Here is a 27,318-nt window from a genome sequence, read left to right on the forward strand (position 1 = left end):
CAGGCCACGCCTTGAGTACTGCGTACAGGTCTGGAGGCTTCATTTTAGAAAGGATGTAGATTTACTTGAGCGTGTACAGAGAAGGGCAACAAGATTAGTGAGGGGAATGAAGGGATCCTCTTATCAAGAGAGGCTTAAGTTCTGCAAATTGCAGTGGCTGGAGACTAGGCACCTGCGCGGTGATCTGATTGAGGTGTATAAGGCCTTGAATGGGTTCAGCACGCTGAATTCTGATGGGATCCTTTCACTTGTTCAGATTACGAACCTAAGGGGGCATAAATTCAAATTAAGAAAAGACAGATGTAGATTGGATGTGGGGAAATTTGCCTTTAGCCAGCGGGTGGTTAATTGCTGGAACAAACTTCCATCTGTCGTTGTGGAAGTTGATAGGTTGAATAAATTTAAGGAGGAACTGGACAGGCATTTGGAAGGAATGGTGTGATTTTTTTTTTTTTTTTTGGCTGATGCTGCATAAGCTCATACATTTGCTTTCTTGCATCACATGCCACTACTACTACTACTACTTAATTTTTATTAAAAATAGTAATATATCCAAATCCGTCAATCCAAATAGTGAGTGCTTTTTGCATTTCGGGCACGAGCTGTCATATTTGCGGAAAGATCCTACAGCAACAGCAGTTCTAATTTTCTGTTCGTTTTTCTTTATGGTTCGGATTGTTGCTTCACTTAAATTTAAACTTTCTGCAACGTATGATACCTTCTCCCTTTTTTAAGACGTTCCAAAATTTGTATCTTTGATTCTAGAGAAATAAAGTTTCTTTTAAGCGGTGCTTTTCACTTTCCTTAGACATAATTTAGGGCTGGAATTTAATTCACAACAAAGAAATTATTACAATACGGTTCTTAAGAACCAAGTTTAGTAATACATACCCGGAAAATTTTATAAACGATCAAATAAAAATTAAAATAACCTTACAAAAACCTTAAAAGTCATGAACTGCACGCTTCGAAGCCACAAATATTTTTATGGTCTAAAACAAGCACAAGTTCAATAGCAAAGAACCTAACACGGGGATTTCCCTTTTAATTTTTATTTATTTTTTCAATAATGACTAGCGAGTCAACAGTGGGGATTCACAAAAAAGAATGGAAATTTTGAAAAATTACATCCAACATAGCAGGGTTCCCCGCACAAAAAGCTCAAAAATACCGTGATTTATGCAAGGCTTGATGCAATTCTCTAACCGTGCTATATAAGTAAGGTGTTGTGCGAGGATTGCCGCAATTTATCAATCGTGTTAAAGAGAAACCGTATTGTAGAAATATCGTGTTATACGGGGGTTGCCTGCACTTTAAAAAACAGCTGAAGTGAAGGTGCATGGAAAAGACTGAAAATAGAAAGCAAAATTATCAGGTGCATCGCCGTAGCCGAGTGGTCAAGTGCGCGGGTGCATAAATACACGTGCCTTGAGTGACCCGGGTTCAAGCCCATGACTGCTGAACACAGTGCTGTTTCTTGTATTCTCTCTACCTTTTGAACTCCTCTGACCGTGTGATCGTCCCGGAGTATAAACAGAAAATTCATCTACGAAACTGCCAATGTAAATAAAAAAGTGCTTACCCATAGCATCCCTCACAGGTTTACTCAATCGGGGAGCAGTTAGCCAATCCTAGGCGGAGGGAGTAGGAATTAACAAGGATGTGTGAAAATACGATAGAAACTATACATAAGAATAAACAATGTTATTCCTTATACAGTAGTGAGATTCATCACCGAGTGATTTTTCCTGACCATCGATAACTGTGATGTGCTCAGTAACAAAAAGTATATATGTATACATATTCCATTAGTTTTAGACAAAGATTACAAGAAATGTGAAAACTGTCAATAAAGCTAAGAAAAGAAGCCTAAGGAGCAAAGCTGGATGTAGACAAAACGGATTGTGCTGTGTGACATGAAAAGAAGCAATGGTTTTATGGAGTCATGAGCAAGAGGATAGGAAGCAGTGCGAATGTGGTTAAATATTTATTATGTTTATGTTGGATGAAGAACTACCGATATCACAAGTATATTAATGGAAAAGAACTTTGAGAAAACATGGAGAAAAAACAATTGTGATGGAAAGGATTGAGTGGGGTTGGAAAAAGATGGGCCATATCAAGGACCATGATGATGAGAACGAAAAGGAAGAGGAAGTTTCTATAACAAGTGATGACAGAATAAACAGTACAGAATATTATACCGTTGAAATGTAAAGAAAGAGACATCAAAAACGAGAGGGAATGACGTGAACGTCATACCCTACACTGAATATAAACTTCGGAAAGAAAAATAATGAAATGATCCGTCAAAGGTTAATTAGTGATCAGCCTGTAAATAAGATGAGTTTCAAAATTGAAACAGCCAACATTTAAACGAATTAACAATCACTCTAGAGCAGGGGTGGGCAACTTTTTTCGTCAGCGGGCCGAATGAAATTTTCGTATCATGATGCGGGCCGGAATAGATTGAACGATTTAATAAAAAAAATCAGAACCTAAAAAAAATGTTATATTACTTGAATTACCAAATTATTAATGTATTTTTAAAAAATATATCTGAATGTCCAATTATCATTGAAAATGCGGCATTCGGCATCAATTTTGCTTTTTTTTTTTTTTTAATTGGATCATTTTATGGGCTATAAATTATATTAAATTAAAAATTGTAATAATTAGAAAAGGCATAAAACATAAAATATCTCGCACCAATATTATTTTTTTTCAATAAGTCAAACCCAAAGGAACTTCGTTCGATCGATGCTACAATAATAATTAGAAAATAACTCTTTGACGCTGCGTAGAATCACTTGGTTACTGTTGTACTGCCCGCGATTCCCGATTGAACCGAATTAAGCCGAACGTTTACGGCGAGTGTAGTCAGGTATGGATTTTCTATATTTATGCATTTACCGAGGGGGCCGGATTCAACGTCGTCGCGGGCCGGATGTGGCCCGCGGGTCGGCTGTTGCCCACCCCTGCTCTACAGCAAAGCTGAAAGCATTTCATTTAAAGATAAAGACAAATTAAACAAAACTGTCGCTAGAGGCAGGAATATGTGCACAAATACCAAAATCCTAACAAACTAAAATCATTTTATTGATGGAACCGTGAACCTGCTCGTTCTAAAGACATACTTGTTGCAGCTCATTATAAGATCTATGCGATTATTAAAAGTAGAGATCGAGAAATGAGATCACACACGTCAATACAAGAAACTAATTGGGGAATTAAACAGTTTATGCATAAAAATGTAAAACAAGGAAAAAAAAACTGAGAAAAGAAGCAATTAGCGTAACGTAATGAATGCAATCTCACTAGACAGAAAAAAAAAAGATAATGAATTCACTACACAGTAGTTCTAGTATGAGCAAATATAATTGCGAAAGAAAATGAAAGCTAACAACCGCATTAAAATCGCCAGAGGGCTGGCATGTCAATGAGCCTGCCTAAAAAGTCTTTTTTTTTTTAATTTTTTATTACGCTTCCATTTTAACAAAGAAGTGCAAACCCGTTACAGTACTTTTAACGTAAAAGCTATTAAAGTACAAAGCAGTTTAAGGTTTGGAGAAAAAAAAATGCTAAACAGTGCAAAGCTAACTAGTCTGTTCAATAAAGGAATTTCGAAAAACAGATGCAATACCACATGAGTTTCTTGACAAGAATTAATATAAAAAAAAAAGTAGCGTGGGGCATTTACCACCAGAATAATGACAGCACAACGACCAATTATTCATGTAGTGAATTTATGTACTCAAGGTTTTTTCCAAAATCACCGATCATTTACTATATACATTGGCATAGATATTTGTTTCTCTCATGTGTATTTTGTTGAAACTGATTCAACAGGTATGCCAAAATGGCAAAAAAAAAAAAAAAGAGTACCGTAATAATTTCTTTAACCAATAAACGTCCTACTGTTCCAGGATGAGACTTTAATTGCCTAAAAAACTGAATGAATAATAATAATGCATCGGTCTTTGAGGTTTCTTTTTTTGCACAGTACAGTCTAAATATGAACACTTTCAGTTTGTAAACGTACATCAAACCACCATTACTTTAATCAAATACGAATCACTAGAGGGTTAACTACAAGAAGTTGTACACACCATATTTTCAAAAGTATTAAGAGGAGTAGCTATAAAAATGCCAAGAAAGCAACCGAATACACGGAGTGTCAACGATATTTTCTCATTAACACTGGTAATAACATTTTTGAAATTATGCAATTGAAGCAAAAGTATGATTACTACATGTCAGATACCAAGCAATCAAAAAATAATGCTTTAAGATAATTATTTTTTTTACACGGTACACAGAGAATGTTTATACATAAGAAATATTGATAAAATCGGTATGCGACAGAAATATCCTGACCCTTGACTTAGAATAAAGTTTTAACGATTAAAGGTAAGAAACAAGCGAGTGCTCAAGCACACGTTACCAAAAGAAGAATAAGAAATTAACGTATGCCAAAGTTCGTTTAGCTGACGGTAAGCGTTCTAGTTGGTACATCGATCGGGAATAACTAATCGACGAAAGTCAAAAGGAATGTTCCATAGAGAATCTAAATAAAAGTTGCAGAGAAACTCTCCCAATTGTGCCTTGTAAGGCCCATCATATAAAAAAAAAAAAAAAGGAAAAGGGGAAAAAAAAGTGAATTTTAAGAGTGCTAAATATATACTTATACAAGGAATACAACACCTAATATTCAGAAAAAAAATCGTAGAGAGTAAATTCATAACGCACATACACCGATGAGCCAAAACATTATGACCACCTACCTACTATGATGTTGGTCCTCCACGTGCAGCTAAATCAGCTCCTACCCGGCGAGGCATGGACATTTTAAGATTTCTAATGTGTCTTGTGGTATCTGGTACCAACACGTAACCAGCAGAACCTTTAACTCCGGTATGGTCCGTGGTTGAGAGGCCGAAGATCGGAGTTGCTGTTCCAACACAAACCACAGATGCTCGATGGGATTGATGTCTGGAGAATTTGGAGGCCAGGACAACCTGGAAGTCTTCCTAATGTTCCGCTACGAGTCTCGAACAATCCGAGAGGTGTGGCATGGCGCATTATCCTGCTGAAAGACGACACCGCCAGAGGGGAAGACCGTTGCCATGAAAGGTTGTACCTGGTCAGCAATGATGTTTATGCAGGGGGTAGACGTAAGAGTTCCCGGCACATGGATGACTGGACCCAGGGTATCCCAGCAGAACATCACCGAAGCTTGACACCGCAGTCACCAGCTTGTTTTTGTCCCACGGTGCATCCAGGTGCCATCACTTCCCCAAGTAAACGACGCACACGTACCAGGCCGTCTGCATGGTGCAACAGGAAATGAGATTCATCGGACCATACGACCTTCTTCCAATCAGTCAAAGTCCAGTTTCGATGCTCGCGTGCCCACTGTAGGCGCTGTCGCCGGTGAACCGTGGGTATGTGGGTACTCGGAGCGGCCTGCAGCTACGCAGCCCCATTTTCAGCAGGGTTTTTTTTTTTTTTTTTTGTTAGTTGTTGGCGCATCGGCTTCTGTGGCCATAATGCACCTCCCAAGGTTTTTGCACTACTCTGATCCAAGCCCGAGGACGAATTCGAACCCGCGACCTTTAGATTGCCAGGCAGGCATTTTACCCACCCGGCTGGGCCGGTCAGCCTCAGCAGGGTTCTATGTACTGTGTGTGTGTGTGTGTGTGTGTGTGTGTGTTGTGACACTTTACTCCCGTCACCAGCATTCCAATTACCGGCGCAACTCGCCGGTAATTGGAACGTTGGTGTTAATCACCTCGAGCATCGATAAGCCGTGGTCGTCCAACACCTTGGCGGCGGTTCGTGGGTTCCCCCTCGTGGGACCACTTTCGGTAGGTACTAACCACGGCTGACCGTGAGCACACCACAGCAGTGCCGTTTAGGCTATGCTCTGACCCAGTCGTCTGGCCATTATAATGACCAGACCCCCGCAGGAGCCATAGTTCACTTGCAGTTGCTTCGATTTGCATAGCGACTCGCTGGTCATTATGTTTTGGCTCATCGGTGTATGCGTCCAATCAACAAAAATTGATATTATATATATATATATATATATATATATATATATATACACAGCAGACTCTCGATTTTCCGGGACAGATGGTAAAAAACAAATCCCGGATAATCGATTTCCCGGTTAACCCAAAAATACAAACGTCCCCAACATACGTAAGAATACATTCCAGGACTTCTTACTTCGTCGCGCTTTACGTAACTCGGAGATGGCTAATAACATATTGCTGCTATATTATTATTGACAAATCTGGATTCCGTGCGATTAATGTTTGGCCATTTTGATACATACTTATTATAATGATTCCTTAGAGATTTAACAGATGCACCGTTTTCGAACTTTTGAATAATTTCAAGTTTTTGTTTAACTGAAAACTACTCTTTTGCGTTTGTCCATCATTTTCGCGATTTCTAAACCAAAAAAAAATAAAATAAAATAATTTTTTTTACTATAAAAAAAATTCCGATAGCCCCGACATAAATAACGAAACAAAATGTCTTTTTGCGCTGCAACGGAACACAACAATCGACGCGCTAAAACAAACTAAACATTTCTTCTCTCTCTCTCTCTCTCTCTTTTTTTTTTTTTTTTTTTTTTTTTTTTTTTGAGCAGTGGGCGTGAAGGCAGCAGGATTGCAAGATAATAGGACACTAATCTCCCAATGACGACTTATAATGCCGCTTGTCGCTTATTTACGACTTGCAAAATATCTGTTTATACCTATTCTAGTTATTACTTGAATTTTATGATTTATGGTTGATTATTATATATATTTTTTTTTATTTGGAGTCTGAAGTGTCCCGGTTAATTCGATCCCGGTTAATCGAGAGTCTGCTGTACTTAATTGCTAATTTTATGTTTTATGCGCTATAAGGTATAAAATTTACAGTTATACGTATTGTAGCTATAGATATATAGCGTTAATGCTACTGTAATCACTGAACATTATATGCACATTACTGGAATTAGGGCAAGGTTCTATTTAATTTTCTGGTTTTTGTTTGTTATATTTTGGTGGGAGGCATTTCAGGCATTAAGGGTTAGGCTAACTGTACTGCCTAGCAATTTAGTGTGCTATCAGTTGCAGGTTCGCCTAAAGATCTACGATGTAATTTTAAAACAGAAATATGCAAAAAATTAATATAAAAGGTTAGAGGAAATGGAAAAATTAATGCTAAATGGTTATAAAAGGAATACAATAACGAATAAAGAATTAGTGAAGACTACAGAAACCGGTATGCATGAGAAATTCTTTTAATATGGCTATCTATCCGCTCAAAGCCCCTGAGGGAGTAGGGAGAGGTGGCTAAGTGGCTGAAAGTAAGTTTTTTTCCCTAATTTTTCCTTTCTCCTTCACTAACTCTTTATTCATTATTGTATTCCTTTTTATAACACTTTAGCATAAATTTTTCCATTTCCTCTAACCTTTTATCTTTTATTTTAAAATTACAACATACATCTTTATGCGAACCAGTAACTGCCGATTCGCCTAAAGATGTATGTTGTAATTTGGTGCTAGCACACCAAATTGCTAGGCAGCACAGGTAGGCCTTAATACTGAAAATGCCTCCCGCCAAAATATAACTACACTACAAACACAAGGCGCCTCCGTAACCAGGTGGGCAGGAGCAGCAGTGCATAGCACACTTCTTGATTAGACCGGGGTTCGAGCCCGTGACCACCAAATACGGGGGATGCGGAAAGGTCAGGGAATGACCACCGCATATCCCCGGAGCAATATGGCCTTAGCTGCTAATGCTCCTAAAAACCAAATAACAAAACAAACAAAACTGCAAACACAAACCCAAAAGTTAAATAGAATCTATTTAAAAAAGTTAAAGAATTAGAAATAGAATAGAATAGAATAGAATTAGAAAAGTTAAATAGAATATACATAGAGGTTAGTCAAAACGTCGTCGACAACTGACAGTTTATGCCAAACATACTACATACGTTTCTGTGACAAAAATGCTATCAAATCAAAACGAAAATATCACAATTGTGTTTGCCGCAACAGAGATGGAGCAGACATTGCAGATGTCTGCGCCAGGTAGCACTGCATTCAAAATGGTGTCATTTGTGGAGAAATCATTCTATGTTTTCTGTTAACAAGAAACAAAATCAAGTGTTTCAAATCCACCAACTCGAGGCTCCATAATTAAGTGGAACCGTGAATGCATCTGCAAGGGCAAACAGTTTGTGGACCGTGAATGCATCTGCAAGGGCAAAAGCCCAGTTAGTCCAAGCACAAACGACGCAACTGTAGAACGTGTGCGGTAGACGTATCTCAGGAGACCCAGCAAATCTATTAACAAGGCCAGTAGAGAGCATAGAATTCCATAGAAAAGTGTTTGGCGTATCCTCAGAAGGCGGCTCTCCATGCTGCCTTACAAAATTCATTTGTTACAAGACCTTAAAACCTATGGCACCATCTGAGAACTATGTGAAACTGTTGAATATTTCACGGACAGATTAGTGCTACCGATTAAGCCACGTTCCATCTCAGTGGTAAAATGAATCGACACAACATTCGTATCTGGGAGAGTGAAAATCCACACGAAACTGTGGAACATGCACGGGATAGTCCAACTACAATGTCCGTGAAAAAGATTTATGGGCCATTCTTTTTCGCCAAACACACTGTGAACGGCATTTCTTACCTCAATTATACTGATGGAATAGTTGCTGCCGAAGCTGACACAAGAGAAACAACTTCATTTTGCAGTAGGATGGGGCTCCGCCACATTTCCACAGGGAGGTGCAAGTTTCTGAATGACAATTATCCCTGTCGCTGGATTGGCGGTGCTACCATGATGACAAACCTTTACTTCATTAGCTACCGAGATCACCAGACCTCATTCCCTTTTATTTTTTATCTATGGGGGTTTTTTTTTTTTTTTTTTGCCTCCCCTTACCTGTAACTTTGCAAGAGTTGCGAGGACGTATCGCCCAGATCGACAACAATAGGCTGGAGAAAATGTGGTATGAATTAGATATTGAAGGGTTGTAAGGTAACTGTTAAAAACTTTGATATTTATGCTCTCATTTGATAGCCTGTTAACATAAAAATACGTAGTTACTTTCAAATAAACTGTCAAAGGTTGTCGACAACATTTTGGGTCAGGCAAGGCTCAAATATTTTGGTGTGCTGATAGATGTTAGCACTATACTTATAATTTCTGTATTCTTTATACAAAAGAAAATCATATGCGAGACAGCACTAAATCTTACTCGGTGGTACGCCAGTTATGTCAACTTTTATAATAACAACAAACTCATTTGCATTTCACAGCGAGGTCTTCCACTAGTTTGGAGAGGTCTGAGTTCGATTTCCATCGAGAACTGGAGGAATTCCTAAAGTCTTCTTCATTCGAGGACGTAGCCAATTTCAGGCGGCGAATGCAGGTTATCCCACTGTAGGTTATTCCGGCTTTTTCAGCCCACAACATACATTTTGGTTCGTGAGCACACACTTCTGCAGACATAATACACTTCCGGTTATGAGTGCAAGCTTGGGAGTAGTGAATACCAATCGTTATTTATTTATTTTTTTTTTGATTAATCAAAAGGGGATTTATACTTCTTTAACTTGTGATTTATTTATTTTTAGCTTGTTGTTTACTAGTAGCAATTATTAATACTTTATTCGGTAGAGAAGCTAAACATTGTTAATAAATCCAATATAGTATTATTGCATATTTGCTTTTCTTTCATTTCTGGGCAAACCACTTATGGCTATGCTAAAACTAGGGATCATATTCGTAATGAGCAAACCGAAATTCCCATACACCAGGAAATGCAGATAAACAGAACCTTTTTGGATTGTTACATAGTATTATATTAACATGTCAGTGGCGTATTTTGAAAACTTTCATGAGCACACATATAAAGAGCAATGTTTATTACAACAGTATATAACTAGTGGGACGTTCACTGTTATACATTTTTACTTTTTTTATGGCCTGTAAGTTGCTTTTGAAGAGACACGTAATATTTGCGTGCGTGTGTGTACACGCACACACATATATATACATGTATATTGTGTCCGTGACTCGTTTTCCGAGTTACGGACACAAGACGAAATCAGATGCTATTTTTGTGTACCAGCAACTACCTTCTTACGTTTACAGGAAATGCTAAAAATGACCACCTGAATACAAGCCTGCAAAAGCATCATCGCAGACCTCCTCACCCGCTCAAAAGTTCTAGGTATCTGTCGGATTTGATGGCTGCCTTGTTCCACACGTTGGCGGAGCATTTCAAAGTTAACAATTGATATGCTTCAATGTTATCGATTGAATAAACAATGCCCTTCAGATGGTCCACAAGTAAAAATCGAGTGAATTCAAGTCCGAAGAGCGTGCAAGACAAGAATGGATCGTGCACGACCTATCCACTTATTATGGAATCGCTCATCCAAAAGTTTCTAGCGACATGGATAAAATGAGGCGGGGCACAGTCGTGCATGAACCACATGCGACGAATGATATTAAGTGTAACTTCTTCAAGCAACTCATTTAAATAATCTCTTTAAAAAAAAACTGGCGTAGGATCCTCATGTTAATCTCCAAGTCAGAACAACGGACACATTTAAATTACTGCCAATTATTTCTGCCCATACATATATTCATGCTGAATTGTTGCTGGTGTCTTGATTGAACAATGGCATGGGGATTTTCTTCAGCCCATCGATGAACATTGTGAAAATTGATCACACCACCCCTAGTATTCAGGTATCATTCGTAAACAATACAGAGGATAGGAAATGCTAATCGCGAGAGCATACAATGTGTGGTTAAATTGAAACGAGAATCGTTTGATTTTAGCCACACACTGTATGTTCTCGCCTTACTACTACGCATGTTAACAGCATTCATATCGTGCTGTGACTTTTTTTTTTTTTTCCCCAATACAGATCAGTTTTTGTTTCGTTGCAATCGGTTAAGTTTTGATTGAATTGTGCCTCTAAGTGAATCAGTGTTTTATCCCTTCCTTCGGCGGAAAAATGAGTAATCGAAATATTTTTGGATTCAGTGATGACAGGAGATAAATCCTGGGTCTTTCAAGTATGATCCACGAACCAAGCATCAAAGCATGCAGTGGGAAACTCCGTCTTCTCCTCGTTTAATGAAAGCAAGAATGTCTCGATCGAAGACCAAGTACATGCCTATCGTTTTCTCGTCATGTTATTCATCATGAATTTGTCCTGCCAAATCAGACTGTTAATCACACACTACATTCAGATTTTAGAAAGACTTCGTGAAAAAATTCGAAAGAGACGGCCCAATTTATGGCCGGACAAATGGTTTTTCATCATGATAATGCACCGTGTCATTCCTTTGTCGCAGTGAGAGAGTTTTTAACGCAAAACAAGATCACAACATTGGGTCACCAGCCTTATTGGCCAGATCTGGTGCCGTCCAACTTTTTCTATTCCTTAAAATTAAAATCCAGCTCAAAGGAAAACATTTGATGGTTTAGCAGACATTCAGAAGAACACAACCTAGCAATTAAAGGCGGCATCTTCCGACGGCTTCTGCTGCTGCTCTAGATCCGGGAATTCGCGAATGGAGCGCTGCATAGGCGCGGCTGCAGACTACTCTGAAGCGGGATAAAACATCAAAATTGTTGTATTTAAAAAAATATTGTTCGTTTCTTTATAGCCGCATTAGCTTGTATCAGAAGAGACGAAGTACAAAAAGCTTCTCGGGGGGGGGGGGAGGCGGAATCAACTTCAGTAAGTCCGTTTACTCTCTGAAAATGATATGGTCCTGTATAATTCTCCGCACAATCATATGTCCCATCTTTTCTGCTGTTGCTATCCTTCGGGTGGTGTCACCATCATTTTCTTCAATGTGATTGAGGATCCATTTTTTCAAATCAACAGTTCTTGTGCTGTGTCTACCACCATCTGCAAATCGTTTTCTAAACGAACCAGCTTCCGCAAGTGTTCGTGTATTCTCTGAAAGGTGTTCTTATTTGGCACATGACAATTAGGGAAGTTTTTTGGATACCTTGCTTCGACTGCATTGCATCTAGCAAATCTATACATGAGATGCATGTATGCCATCTCTCAATTTGAAGTCTCCACTATCACAGCAAAAGCACAGTATAAAAATGTTAATAACAAGCTCCAAATTTAGTGCTTTTGTCAAGAGAACTATCTGAAACCACCCAAAGAATACTAAGTGATCTTGTTTGCACAACTGCTGAATGAAGCCAGCTATGCTAACTCAGTTTGTGGGGTACCAGAATTGTTTGAAACACAAAATTGGCTGTAACTCGGAAACAAGGAGAAATCAGACATGAACTTTTTTCCCCCTTTTTTTTTAAATATTTTTTTATTGTTTTTAGATCATAAATCCATCTCTGAAGTGGGACCCGCATGTTACGGGACACCTTTATGTATACACACGCAATTTGCTGTACAATAACTTTAATAAAATTAAACAGATTTTAAGCCTTTGATTTTTTTTTTTTTTTTTTTTAATTCACGAAATGTCGAATATCTCAGAGGTTTATGAGATGAATCCAAATTTAGTCAGACACTGCCTAGGTGTTCACAAGCGGCCGTGGCGCAGTGGTCAAGGACAAGAATACAGACGTACGCGCGATTGAATGACATTGGTTATATGACTACTAAATGCGGTGATGTTCTTCTCTCTTTCTCTCTCTCTCTATGTGCGTGTGGAAACTCCTTTGATTGTATGCGGTTGTCCCGGAGTATAAAGAGAAAATTTATTTCAGAGAAGCAGACTACATTTACTGAAATTTTAACAATTATTATAATAAACGGCATGCATAAATAAATATATATTTTTTGTTTGTTTAATTGCTTTTTTTTTATCATTGCCTCTCTGATCATATCCAGGAATAGCACAGTGGGCTTCCACCTTCCTTGGTAACATTTCTCCATAACAGAAATACTTTGATAAGAATTCGCCATGTTCGTCACTGACGTGTCCAAGGCTATTTGAGAAAATAGTCTAAATGGAAATATAGGAGTGTATTTTTACAGACATATTGCAACCGACATTTTGGTAGGCTTGTAATAAATTAGCAATCCAGATTTCATAGTTGTTTTGCGCTGTTGTTGCCCAAAAATGCTCACAACTTTCTTGAAGGATTTCCAAGCTTCCAGTTCCAAAGGATTTAATTTGAGTTATAAGAAAACAGCAGTCATTAATGTGATTGGGCGGCTCCCTTCATACCACGGAAGCGGTGAATGGTAATGATACTTTACGTTTATTTTTTTAACCTGCCTCTGAGATATGAAGTGCAATTAGTGAAGCATATACAGTATTATGAGCCTATTTCTTGTCCTAATCACTTAATTTGCAAGCAACATAAAATTCCTACGCTTTCTTCAGTGTGTTTTAGACTATGTGAGATTTAACTGTGTAATCACTGTACAATTAAATTTGCTTACCTTCTGATATTTAACTGCAGGTACCGTTTTATTGGCTCCATTAACACAAAAGACACACAGGCAAAACCATTAGTGGATCAAGTGTTCAAGTACTGAATGTTAAATAACGTAGTCCAACCAAAATTTATAATAACAAGAGAAATGAAAAACAGTGAATGACCATATTACCATAACCTTGTCTGTCAACTTCAATCATCGTATCTCTAGATAATGTTGCATGTACTGAGGCGATAAATAATGGTAATAAAATAAAAGGGACAGAGAGCGGTATAACGATTAGCTTTTCCTTGCAAAATTCTTTGCCCATGACCACCACTGTGGAAAGCAATTCCTTTCAATGATCTACAACAGGGGTGGCCAGCGAGTCGATCGCGGATTTAATTTCGGTCGATCACGACGAATTTTAAATATACAGTTATCCCTCGATTTGTGCACCTTGTGCAATGAAATTTTTGCGATGGTAGATTGCGGCACATTTTGAAGGAAAAAAGTAGATCGCATCACAAATTAAGTTGGCCACTCCTGATCTACAACACGCTGCCAAAAATAAACTTCATGAAGAAGAAGAGAATCTTTATTGCAACAACAATACAGTTTATGTTGCAACCTATCCATAATGGCCACAGGCAAGGGGTTAAAAATTGGTTAAGCGCCGCGAAGTAAGCGACGTTGCCTTAATCTTATATGTATTAGGCCCAGAGGCCACTCCGTACTTATCAAGGGGTGTGCAAACCTTCTCTCCTATCACACAACACAAAACACAACGACAATCAGTGGAAGGAACTACCGTTGAGTCTGGCACTTTAAACCACTCGGCCATCCTGACAGCCTTCTGTTATTCTCCAAAATTTTGTACTTGTGCCCTCAGGTTCTCTCTTCTACCCATGAAAACAGACCTCCCCTGTTCACTTTACTGATTCCCTTCTGGACCTTATACATCTCTCCCAGGTTCCCTCTAAGATAGCTAGTTACCAAGCATTTCGGTTGTAACTTTCTAAGCCGTATTCTTCATATGGATGTCGATTAGAATCCTCACCAAGCTAGCTGCCCTTCTTTGAATCCTTTCTAGAAGCTTTACGTCTTTCTCCTAGTACAGCCTCCAGACCTGAACACAATTTCTAAATGCGGTCTCGCTTTCGTCTTATACAAACGTATTATAACATCCTAGTCCCTACTTACAAAGGTCCTATACATTATGCATTATAGAAAGGACACCACGTGCCTTCTTAGCCACTTATTGACACTACATTTCGTAACTCTTATGTCATTTACTCCAGGATTTCTGTTCTGTAGGTGCAAACCTTACATTTAGAAGCATTAAAGTTCAGTTGTCATTTTTCAGAACATTTGAGAAAACGGTCCAAGTCAGTTGGAAGCAAAATAGCCATGTATACAGATTGTTAACCATCTTTCCTACCTTTAACTGGAAGTCTTCTGACAAATAATGCAACAAATCATTAGCATGAGCAACAGCTTTTTTCAGAATATGAGAAAATGAACAGTAAACTGATTTTGAAGCCACAAATATAGAGGAGCAGCTTACTACTAGTATCCATCCTTTAACATGCTGAAAGTTTCATTATGGGAGGTAGTTTACTCATTTTAAAAGTCGCCTAACCAGAAATAATTATTTTGAATATTAAGTAATTTTTCCCTTTAGTTCCCTCGTTTGAGCTATCCAAAGAGACTCAAAATGAAGTTAGCTGTACTTAATATACTTCTTTAGCGCCCTGGGGGAAAATTTTTTCCCTCACTTCCCTAAACAGTGAGATACGTATACTCCCATTGGCAACATGAATAATTAGTATGCCGTAATTGGTCTAGGATTTTCGAGATTCAGCTGAAGGCAAGTTTCGTTCGTTATTGGCCCAATTTCACACAGAAAAGTCACAAATGGTTACCGACCAACCTGCACATGAGTAATGAAAGTATTGGCAAGAAAGCCGCGCTTCAGCAGAGTTTAAAGAGGGCATGTAGGGTGATAAATCGATGCCTTAAAAAAAAAAAAAAAAAAAAAAAAATCACGTGAATGATGCACAGACATTCCTGATGAAATCGCTTTCCAACGTCTTGAGGTACAGTGTATACAGAGGCAATTTCCCGCAAGCAGTCCGTTATAGGCAAGCTGCCGTAAGATATCATAAAAGTGAGATTTAGATTTATCACAACCCTAAAAGACAGATGAACACGGCTAAACAGCTGAATAAGAAGAATAAATTCTGACATAAAATCAATAAATAAAAACTGTAGCGCGTAGGCTGAACTATAATTAATTAGATTTTCGTATATTCCAGAATGTTTTGCAATGAAATCATGAATATGGCCACGCATAGAAATATTAAATCAGTCAAGAAGCGATACATCGTCGAGAGAACAATTAAAAACAAGAAAACGGTTTTCTTCTTTGCTAAGCATAGCCGGAAGAAGCGACTTTCGAAACTAAACGATGAATTGCGGCCCCGATAAAAGTCAAAGGTTCTCGAGAGCGATAAAATGGTGGTTGATAGCTGAAGGACGTATAAAATCACATTTCAGAGGTAGCAACACAACAGAGCAATTGATGGTCACATCCAAGCCATAGAATCCTTTCATTTTATTACTCGAGAAACTACTGCTTTTATTATTCGAAATCTAGACTTGGCGTCGGCCTTCGATACTCAAATTCCATATTTGGTGCAGGCCATAAAGTTGATTTCAAGATCTTTTCTGTTACTTTCACTAGTGAAATGCTTTCAAGAAATGTTTCTGCGCTAAACCACCGAGTTTAACCGGAGTAGTCTAAGATTTAGCAGTCTTACCCACTCTAAGTACGATTATCAGACGTACTCTTAAGTGTGCATGTAATGGTTACTACTTTTGTATTCTACACGTTTTTTTAGCTGTAACATATTGTACTCTTTTCCATTATTAAATTAAAATAGAGTGCTTACTCCACTGATAAAGAAAAAAATAACTTATCCAATCAGTAGCAGATCACTTTAAGCGCAAAAAAAAAAAAATAATATATAAAACTGACAATACGCTGTTTAGGTTCAATATTTACGTTTAAGTACGAGTAAATAAAATTGTTTATTGAAGTATATGTTTGGGGGCATTCCTACGTCCTCATTTAAATCTGCTAGTTTACAATATTCCTAAGTTTTCTCGAAGGATTTTTCCTAATTCCCAGCACAGTCACAAAAATGCCTTACTTTGTTTTAACAAAGGATACGTACAACAATTATGCCACATTTGTTTTGATGCACTCTGAGCTATATGGATCTGGTATACCTAACTGAAGTGTACAGTCAATTGTGTATTAAAAAAAGAAAAATACACACACTTAACCGATAGACCTTATAAGTAGTCATCGACCGTCCGGGAATTTAAGAAACAACAATCTGTGCAACTTCTTGTTTACACATGCACAGACATGTACTGGTTCGGACATATACGCTCAGTCAGTTTGTGGAAACCACCAGAGGTAGACCTGTATGCATGTTCTGTTGGAATTAACTATTTTTGTACTGCATATGCCAGCATGCCGCAATTTAACAATGATTAAGCAATGTTTCGTGCGAGTTTCGAAGTCTTGTCCGGAAGCGAGCAACTGAACTCAACTCCACACATCCAAGCACACGTAGATTGCACGCAACTTTTTAAAGGCGCCTCCGTAGCCAAGTGGGAAGGAGCAGCAGTGAGTAGCACACGCTTCTTGAATAGACCGGGGTTCGAGCCCGTCACCACCAAATATGGAGGACGCGGGCTCGAACCCCGGTCAGGAAATGATCACCGCATATCCTGGAGCAATATGGCCTCAGTTGCTAAAGCTCCTAAAAACCAAACAAAAAACAAACAACTTTTGAAACAGCTGCGGCGAAAGTTTTTAATTCTTACTAATGGGTTGTTTCACATATTTTCAATTCTTTGTGGGCATACATGATTTAACAACATAATGTTAATGTGCATTCTCATTGTATAAAAATTTCGCATATCAACTAATTTAAGTATTAAAAACCAATACACAGGAAAACAAAAGTTTCTTAATTTAAATGTTCGGAAGAGCAAAGACGTGTATTTTGTCAAAACAAAGTTATAAAAGCAGCTATATCTGCCATTGATTTCGGTAAAAAGTAGTTCAAATAAGCGTTCAGTTATTTCATAATGACTTTAACGAGACAAAGGATTTATTGTCTGCAGCATCTTCAAGGTATGTCATGGGGCAGAAATAAATCGGATCCCAAGGTCAAGGCATAAAGCCAAACAATCGGAAAAAAAAAAAAAGTTAAAAAGTCACACACTGCAGATAGTGAAAAGCCACATGTGGTTTCTGGCATGGTTCCAGGAAACAATTGTTAGATCACGGCTTGGACATACGGGTAATGCATGATTAAATAGCGTACGAGCAACTGGGAAAAAATGGGGCAGTTTAAACGAATTATTACAAGACGCTTTACGAAAGTGTATTTGATAACGAGTCAATTTAATAGTTGGTACAAATGCTGATGATGTGGATGAAAGGTAGTGTGCAAGATAAAGCCTTATTTTCCTGCTAAGGGTGCCAGCTGTAGGAAATTTACGAGTCATGGGAATCAATATTACGTTAGTGTCACGAAAGCACACTAATGGATTAGCAACTAATGGAAAATGGGAAGTGAAACTGCAAAATATTTTAAAACGTAGACAGAGGGAATTATACTACACGAACGTGAAATACTTTACGATAACATTAAATTCAGGGGAGCATTAAACAATGTTGGGTACTACAAAAAAAACCAAAAAAAAAAAACCATCTATATACATATACAGTTATAATAACAAGCATTTTCTCCCTCCTGTCATTTTACCTTCAACGGTAAGCTCATCGATGACGCAACAATTTTTTTGATGAAAAATGGGCTGGGAAAAGAAGCAAACCACTTCGAAGTGTCGCTGTTTATGTGCCTATTGTTAGCGAAAACCTTTAAAAATGATGTCGTCACAGCTTATGTGGAAAATACCATTAATACTTCCTCTGAATCCGCTTATATCAAATGTGTTTTGCTCTTCTTAATTTAAACAATTAAACTGAATCCAATAGAAAATAGCATATCAGAGTTTTTCAGTCACACGAAAAGAACAATAAGGGATCTCCTTATCTCTTCAAGAATTACTTTTCATAGGGGAAGACTGATCCAGTGTTTGTATTTGCAATTCGATCCTCCACACGCCAACGTTTAGCTAGAACCACATTAATACTGCACTTATACCCATCGATTATTTAATTAGCATGATAAGAAATGCCAATGGTGTTTAAAATAAATTAATCAATTATTAAGGAGCTCAAAAATCATGACTATGTGAATGTTAAACTAATATAAATAACAGGAGCAGGTACGATTTCCCTTTGTCTAGTTCTGTTATTTATATCATTTCATTTTATTTGTATTACCACTACTTTTATTATTAATAACAGTAGTCTATTAATATTGATTAATTAATAATAAACGGTATAATAATAAGAAGGTAAAGAGTGTTTTCACGAATAAAACAGCTTCGATATTAATTTATTTTTTACTTGATCAATTAAAGGATAAAGTTTTCTGTATCAGTGTTTAATAATAAACTAATTTCAAAATACTCCAGGTAACTTAATTCTTGCACTAACCTAAAAAAAGTCGGTATCACTGATTGGGCTATTATTCGTTGCTACATTTCTTCAACCAATAAGATTTATTCCGTACAATAACGCTGTCGACAGTTAAGCGTCCCATACTACGAGTTCTCGTACTCTACTAACATTACTGAAAGTCGCGCCATTCCTTGCAAGGTACACCCAACAAAGAATTGGCAATTCAACCTCACAGCTGCTAGAATGACCTGTAAAGTATTAGTTGGCAAACCAGAATTCTTAGTCACCATGGAGATGGTGCTTGTTGAATCCCAGACATGGCGATTTTCTGAGCTTTATTCCGACGATAGTCTTCGTTTTCTGCAGCTTCTCTTATACCATGAGTTATTTGCAAATTGAGGAAACTATCCAATAACTTACTTCCTCTATTAAGAAAACTATCTCTACAATTAATGAGCAAAAAACCAGGAAGAAATTTTATGACAACGAGATAAGGAAAAAAAAGATATAAATGGAAATCTGAGTGATGCGATTACTGATTATCTACAAAAAAATAAGTAATCGATAGACAAGCTGAAGGGAAAAAAAGAGAAAAAAAAAGTAAAGTGCAGCCATTATCAACCCACTGTAGGATGGATGGAAGCCTCCTCAACAATTCATGCTGAGGGAAATGGACCATAATCTGCCACGCTGGTCCAGTGCGGGTTACTACTTTGCGCCTATCAGTACGACAACAACAAAAAAAAAAAAGCAAACGAAAATCACAAATCGGAATTGATACCTTGAGACTAGAACATGTAACGATGATAGCAACATCTATTGCTACTATAATTACAGAAGCTAGAAGAGGACATGTGGACACGTGCTGCGTCTTATGTACGGCGGCACTGTTGGTTCAACTCCACGATGGTATACTGTGAAGAGCACTGTAAAATTGCCAGATATGAGTATGATGTTATCTGCAAAGTGTGAGTCTTGTTTTGTTGTTTCTGGCCAATTAGCAACTAGGAAGCAGCGATCACCAGGATGCCTACTCCCAAATACCCGTCCACGCCACGAGGAGGTGGACCCCAACAATACGCGTACTGTCGCTGTCAAACGAAAGCGACAGGTAAGAACTGCGTACCACTTGGAGCCCAACCCAGTGGAACCAGCAAGAGCAAAAATAAAATACAAAAATAAGCAAATAAGAAAAATAAATAAAATTAAAGTAATAAAAAGATAATAAATACAAACATAAAAAATTAAATTGACAAAAAAATGGGTGAAAAATTAAATAAAGGTAATAAAATAAAGTATTAAATACATACAAAAAAAACCCATCAGGAATACCCAATTCTGCAGTCATCATGTACCTTAGTCAGGGAGTTGCAAACAGCAGTATAGTCATTGGAGAAATCAGAAGGCAAAGACTAGTAGCCATTGATGTGTAATAAAATTTCGGGTAGACTTGGCCACGACGACACATGGCAAAACAAGAGATGTAATCAGTTTGATGCCAGAATCACATGAAGAAGAGGAAAGCATATATAGTCAACGATGGTAGGTTCTTTACTCAGTAGGGTAAAAACATGAATGTTAATCAATAAGTTCTGTTCGAGGCAGGTAATTATATCATAAGAAATTACAATTGACTTAAAAAGCGGATATCCCGATAGCAGGGAAGCCGGTTAGCTGGCGCCGTCTATTAAAGACTTCTCTTGCAAATTCTTGGAATATTTCAAGAGTTTCCTTATTTGTAATTAAATCATGTTCATTTCCAAGAGAAAAATGACACGAGATGAAGTTAAGATTTGTTGGGCAAGAACAAATCACGTGTTGCCTGTCCTCGATGCCACCGCATAAGAAAGAATCTGTAGAGGTAAGATTAAACTGTAGGAGCTTCGCATTCAATGACCCGTGCCCTGTTATTAAGTATGATGTGCAGAGACTGGGGAAGAACCATTTCTGTACAATGTTGGAATAGGTAAATGAAACGTCAGGTATAAACGACTTAGTAACAATGCCTTTAGCAGACAAGGGCCACCTGGATTGCCAACGGTTGGTGAGAAGATTCCAGTATTTCTCTTTTTCTTTCTTTGGGTCAGCAGTTGGATCGACAGTAATATTTAGGAAGGCAACAGGTATCCCTTTCCTAATATAACAGCAGAGACCTTTATAAGTTCTGACGTAGCCCAGTAGTCAAGAGCGAGGTTGGTTGGTTTGTTTGGAGCATTAGCAACTAAGGCCATATTGCTCCCGGATATACGGTGGTCATTCCCTGACCTTTCCGCATCCTCCGTATTTGGTGGTGACGGGCTCGAACCCCGGTCTAATCAAGAAGCGTGTGCTAGGCACTGCTGCTCCTTCACACCTGGCTACGGAGGCGCCTGTCAAGAGCGAGAGTGCATAGCACGCGTTCTTTGAGTGGACCGGGGTTCAAGCCCGTGAGTACTAAATACGATAAATATTTGTATTGACGATTTATTGTAAACTCTACTGACTTGGTTGTCGTGCCGGAGTATAAACAGAAAATTAAATAACATGAAGGTCAGCGGGTAAAGTGCCTGCAATAGCTTGTTGCGCCGGTGTGGAGACTGCACAACATGTTTGTAGAAATGCCAAGAGAAAAGACCTTTGTATAGTGTCCAGTTGGGATTTTACAGTAAAAAGGCTGGCCCTTTGAAACCAAATACAGGATGCATAAGACAGAATTGGGATAAAGACAATACGATACCAGATACGGAGGGTATTGTTTTTCAGTCCCCATTCATTCCTAGAAATTGTGAAAAGCAGTGATGTAAAGTTCTTAATCTTTTTAGAAAGATGCTGTAAGCGTGAAGAGAAGGCTAGACGGTCATCTAAGAGTGTGTGTGGACTCTAAAGGAAGCCAATTTTCCTTGGTATTTTATCACTGGAGGCCTAGCATAATTTAGTTTTCCCTTAAAGATCATTTTTGTTTTTGTCACAAAACTGTGAGCTCGTTTTGGTGCCCAGTCAGAAAGTCTGGAGAGAATATTGTTTGCAGACGTTTCTAGATCCCGTGGACAAGAATGAATAAGTCATCGGCGTAAGCTATTGTATTTATATTTGTTAGTCATTGTTTAGGAAAAGCCAATCATGTAGGACTAAGTTCCACACTAGGAGTCCAAGAATACTCATCGAGAACTTTCGATTGACCTCCATTGTGACCTGACTACACCATTTTCAGCTAGGTTTTGGGCAAAAATATTCATAATACATAAGCAATACAAATTGCCCAATTCCTTCCTGTAAAATTCAGGACTGGATAACTCCCTTCCAAAGCATCACTGATCTGAGACTATGACCAACAGGTTCTGCAGATTAAGATACCCCAAGGTCCACTCACCTTCTCCCATCTGGACTAAATATCTAAGAACATCACTCATTACAATCCAGACTGGACAGATTTTTCATCCCAATTTAGAAATTGGAAAAATTCATAATTTCACACCCTCTAGAAATTCCTTCAAAAATTATACTGGCACAACACATACCCAAAGCACTTCAAATATTTACCAAAATATCATGGATTACCACAAAACAAGAACACCCCTGGACCAGATCAAAGGACAGCTCCACATCAGAAAAAGGAAGGGCAGCTGCACATAATGACAGACTGGACCCTCAGGACTTTCCTGAAATACAAGAACTTAGAGACCTCATTGAGGAAAACAAAGAGGCCAAAGAAGAGGAGAAAACTCAACCACCAGTGAGAAGCATGACTCACACAAAAATAACATACCAGACTGCCCATCCTTATATGAAGCAACATCCCATCTGAAGAGAGACGTGGTAACATACTTATCCCAAGATGCTAACAAGATTACCAAATCAGCCATCATCAATTTTGTGCTAGAAAGATGGCCTGAGATGGAGACCATTACCACAGCCTTGATAATTGAAAACGAAAACCTTAAGGTCAGAGCGGAACAATTTCACAAGAGGGTTAAGTACCATGAAAGCTCATCTAAGAATCTTTCCCATTTTCCAAACTGACATATGCTCACGCTTTAAGACAAGGTAAGAAAATGCACAATGTCAATCCTACCTGTGACCTATCGGACCAACTCGAACATTAACGTTATTCTCGCCCTCGGCCAGAGTCCATAATATCAACAGTTTCCCAGACAGCTCCAAAGAAAAATGTATTAATACTGCGTGCATCTGAGGGGTCAGAACTAGAATTCAGTCAGGATGTTAAGATCTCAGTTGTCAACACATTGAAGGATGAATTTAAAAATGTGAAAATCAAATCAATCCGTACACTTAAAAACTAAGGCACTTTACTGGATAAAACTTAATTCTATGGATCTAGACAAAATTGCTTCTTCTGACACCTTCTCCAAGCATGGTCTCTTTACCGGAAACCCAAAATGAATGACCCGAACATCCTAATATACGACATCCCAAAGGATCTCACTAAAGGTTACAGTCTAACAGACCTTTACCACAAGAATCTGCACGAGTATGGTTACAGTTTTGAAGAAATAAAGAATGCGATTAACCTCAGATTCCACGCAGGATCAAAGACGAATTCCACCAACTGGGTTATAAGTATCTCAGCCAAATTAATAAAACACATCTTGGAAGGGGACAGAATCTATCTGGGATACTCAGCTCATAAGTTCCGCAATTCACCATAGGGAACAAATGCTTTCGCTGCCTTGGGTATGGACATTCATCCCACAACTGCACACATAAAACTGTATCATGCGGTCAATGTGCCATTGGGGGGGGGTCATATCTACACTGATTGCCCCAACAAGCAAACAGACCCAAAATGCATCAAATGTAAAAGACACAATAAGGACGACAATCACTCTGTCCAGGATCTCACCTGCCACCACTGGACCACGCAAGAACAAGGACCATCAATGAATAACTTACCAAATTCTTCAGTGACCTTACATGTGTTCACATTTCATCCACTTCCCATACCTTCTATACTATAATCTCTCTCTACTGCCCACCATCTGATGACATCGAAAATTCCCCGAACTATCTAGTACTTGTCTTTGATAAACTGTGTCCGTCTCAAATAGTAATCGCAACAGATCTGAACGTCTAATCTCCACTATGGCACAGCAAAACCTGTGATCCCCATGGGCGTAAACTGGAATAATTTTTCCTTACTCACAACCTGCACATCCTGAATCAACCCAACCAACTGAGCACCTTCTTTACCATTCTAGGCGAGTCAAACATTGACCTGACAATCTGTACACTAGGATTAACCAACAAGATTTCAGACTGGACTGTTCACGAAGATTACACGTGTAGTGACCACAGAGCCATCTCTTTCAAAGTTTCTGCCAACCAGCCTGCCAGGATTCCACCTCCTCAAGAATTAAGATTTTCCATTAAACATATAAGATGGACAACCTTCATAAACTCCATAAAACAAGATTTCCATGAAGACATGATTGACTCCTTAAATCAACTAAATACAGAAGAGTATGCATTTTACGTACAAGTAGCACTAATAAGGGACACAGCCAACTCAACCAAACACAAAGCACCAAGGAATACATCTGTCCCCTGGCGGAATTCTCACCTGGCAGAGCTGAAAAAAAAAGTACATCAAGCTAGAAAACTCTACCAACGTAGACGTTCCTGGCTTCAAGCTGAAGTTATAGATATAGGAACCACTACCGTACCTTGAACCGTCAATACAACGCGGAAATCGCCCAACAAAAAAGGACCACTTGGCAGACATTTGTCTCTTCGGTTGGTAACTCACATCCCTGGGGCTTTCTCTATAAAATTAGTAAAGACAAACTACCCACCAATGAAATCTACAATTCCGTTGAGGACAACAATACTGAAACAACAAACTGGAATGACACAGTAAATAAATGTACAATCCTGGAAAAACTGTTTCCTGAAGATGACACTATGGCCGACTCACCTTTGCAGTCTTCCCTTCTTAATCTCGAATATTCTTCCACCAGGGATGCAGAATTATTCAACCTCACAGAACTACAGACAGCATTAGAGAAACTGAAAACCAACAAATGCCCAGGTTCAGACTAGCTGGAAAACATTATAATAAAAAAGAAATGGAGAAATATATCACACCATATTGCTAAACCTATTCTGTAAATGTCTAATAAATGGCAGTTTCCCCCGCCTATGGAAAAAAAACCCTTGTAAAACTAATAAAGCCGAACAAACCACCATCAGATCCAAAATCTTTTCGACCCATATCCCTTCTTCTCAAGTTGGGAAAACTTTTTGAAAGATTGTTAAAAGTCAGAATTACGGATCTTTTCCAAAATCATAACCTACACTCATCGCAGTAGTTTGGTTTCGTCAAGGACTTCATGTGAGGATGCTCTTCTTACACTCAGAAATCACGTACAAAGACTCTAAAGCTAAATATGAACTGGCTATTTTTATAGACTTCGAGGGCACCTTTGACTCCCTCTGGTGGGAGACCATTCTTGATAGTCTCTGGTGTGCCAACTGCTCATCCCAGCTATACCAAGCAGTTTGTGACTATTTCAGACATAGATACATACAGGTCCTAACAAAGAACCACAGCATCACCCGATCCATCACAAGAGGGTGCCCCAAGGCTCTATACTGGGACACCTCTTCTAGAAAATCGTACTGAACTCCTGGCTGTCCAAAAAACTTGAGTATACCTATCCTGTAGCATATGCGGATGATTTGTTCCTCATATTTCCTGGGAACTCAAGATCCCAGTTGGAAGTAAGAGCTTCTTCAGTACTTGGAAACCTTATAGAATGGGCAACCAACAATAAGTTAAAAATATCAACTGCCAAAACGCAAATGATCACCTTTAAGGAACAACTCAATCTACAACGTCCCCCACTCCTGAAAATTTACGGAAAACAAATTCTCTATGTCAGGAATACTAAATACCTGGGACGACAAGATGAACTTCATGCTCCACATAACCCACCTAACAGAGAAAATTAAAAAGTTCATCATGGCTATCATTAGAATTACAAAAACCGACTGGGGACTGGGGTGCAAAACCCTTATGCTCTACTATAGTGCAGTCTTTATCCCCACAGCAATCTACGTTGCCTCAGTGTGGTACGACAGAACCAAAAATACTAAAATTCAATCTAAACTCCTCTCGCTTCAACGAATGGTGATCCTACCCATGCTTAGATCCTGCAGAACTGTCTCAACCGATGCCCTACAAGCCATTGCAGGCATCATGCCTCTAGACCTCCACCTAGCAGTCTGTGCTTTTTGGTATTCTATCAAGCATGCTAAGCCCATGACTTTCAGAGGAATAACAATTAACACTCTTGCAGATATAAAATCTGAGAAGACCCGAGTCTGGACAGAATTTATGAAACAATGGCAAACACGCTGGAACCAAAAGGCAGAACGACTTTCAACTTCATCCCAGAAGTCTCTTTCACTGCAAACCAAAGAATCTTCTCCTGGTTCACTCCTAACATCTACACATCATTTCTCCTCACGGGCTATGGATCAATGAACTCAAAATTGTATCAGTTTAGATTAGCTAACACTGATTCCTGCATATGCCAATCAAACAGAAGATTGGATACACATCCTGTACCACTGCCCGCTCTAGATGGACATCAGAAACATCCTGAAGGCACAAATTCCCAGCCTTTCTTCAGGGAACGAGACACTCTTAATAGAATCCATCACCAATTTCCAAGCCTTCCAGCAGTTCTCAACTGAGCTATTTTCTAGAAGAAAACGACTTTTGGCAAACCAACCAGTCACAAAATCAGATCAAGATGCCTAGAATAACAGAGACCCTTTCTACCACTGTTTACTATTAAGAACCTAAATTATGGAACTTTAAGAATCTTTTGTCTTCAATTCAATTCATTCTAAAACACGAACATAATCATTCTCTCTTCCATCTTCCCACCCCACTTTTAATTTTTTTTAAATTTAAGTTAATTACAGTATTACTTTTTAAAATTTTTTTTTCAAGCACATATATATATATACAGTATATATATATATATATATATATATATATTTTTTTTTTTTTTTTTTTATGGTAACCTCAGCTTGGACAGCTGCGAGTACAGGATTTTTCTGGCACCCACTGGTACAGCACAACCTCCAGTGGGTGTAGGACTAAGCCCTTCCTAGGACAGACAAAGATTGCAATGATCAACATCCATGGGACTAAGGACATACGTAGTTGTGCCCCACCTCCTAGTGCTATAGACGGGCACCGAGTAGGCTCTCCAGGAGATCCTGGCCTTCCCGGTGGCAAAG

The 27,318-nt window shown here is 38.5% G+C and overlaps 1 protein-coding gene and 1 non-coding gene across 12 annotated transcripts in view; both read right to left on the reverse strand.

Moving 5' to 3' along the window:
* The window catches only part of LOC150090662 (MAGUK scaffold protein DLG1-like), an 800,778-nt gene that overhangs the window by 542,404 nt on the left and 231,056 nt on the right, over window positions 1-27,318 (reverse strand). The window lies entirely within an intron of this gene.
* LOC150090663 (U6atac minor spliceosomal RNA) lies at window positions 14,115-14,233 on the reverse strand. The gene has a single exon (XR_016547752.1). It is a non-coding gene; the product is annotated as a U6atac minor spliceosomal RNA (small nuclear RNA).

The sequence above is a fragment of the Mastigoproctus giganteus genome, chromosome 1 (genome assembly GCF_048544385.1).
Source record: "Mastigoproctus giganteus isolate SK-2022 chromosome 1, ASM4854438v1, whole genome shotgun sequence".
NCBI classification, from domain to species: domain Eukaryota; kingdom Metazoa; phylum Arthropoda; class Arachnida; order Uropygi; family Thelyphonidae; genus Mastigoproctus; species Mastigoproctus giganteus.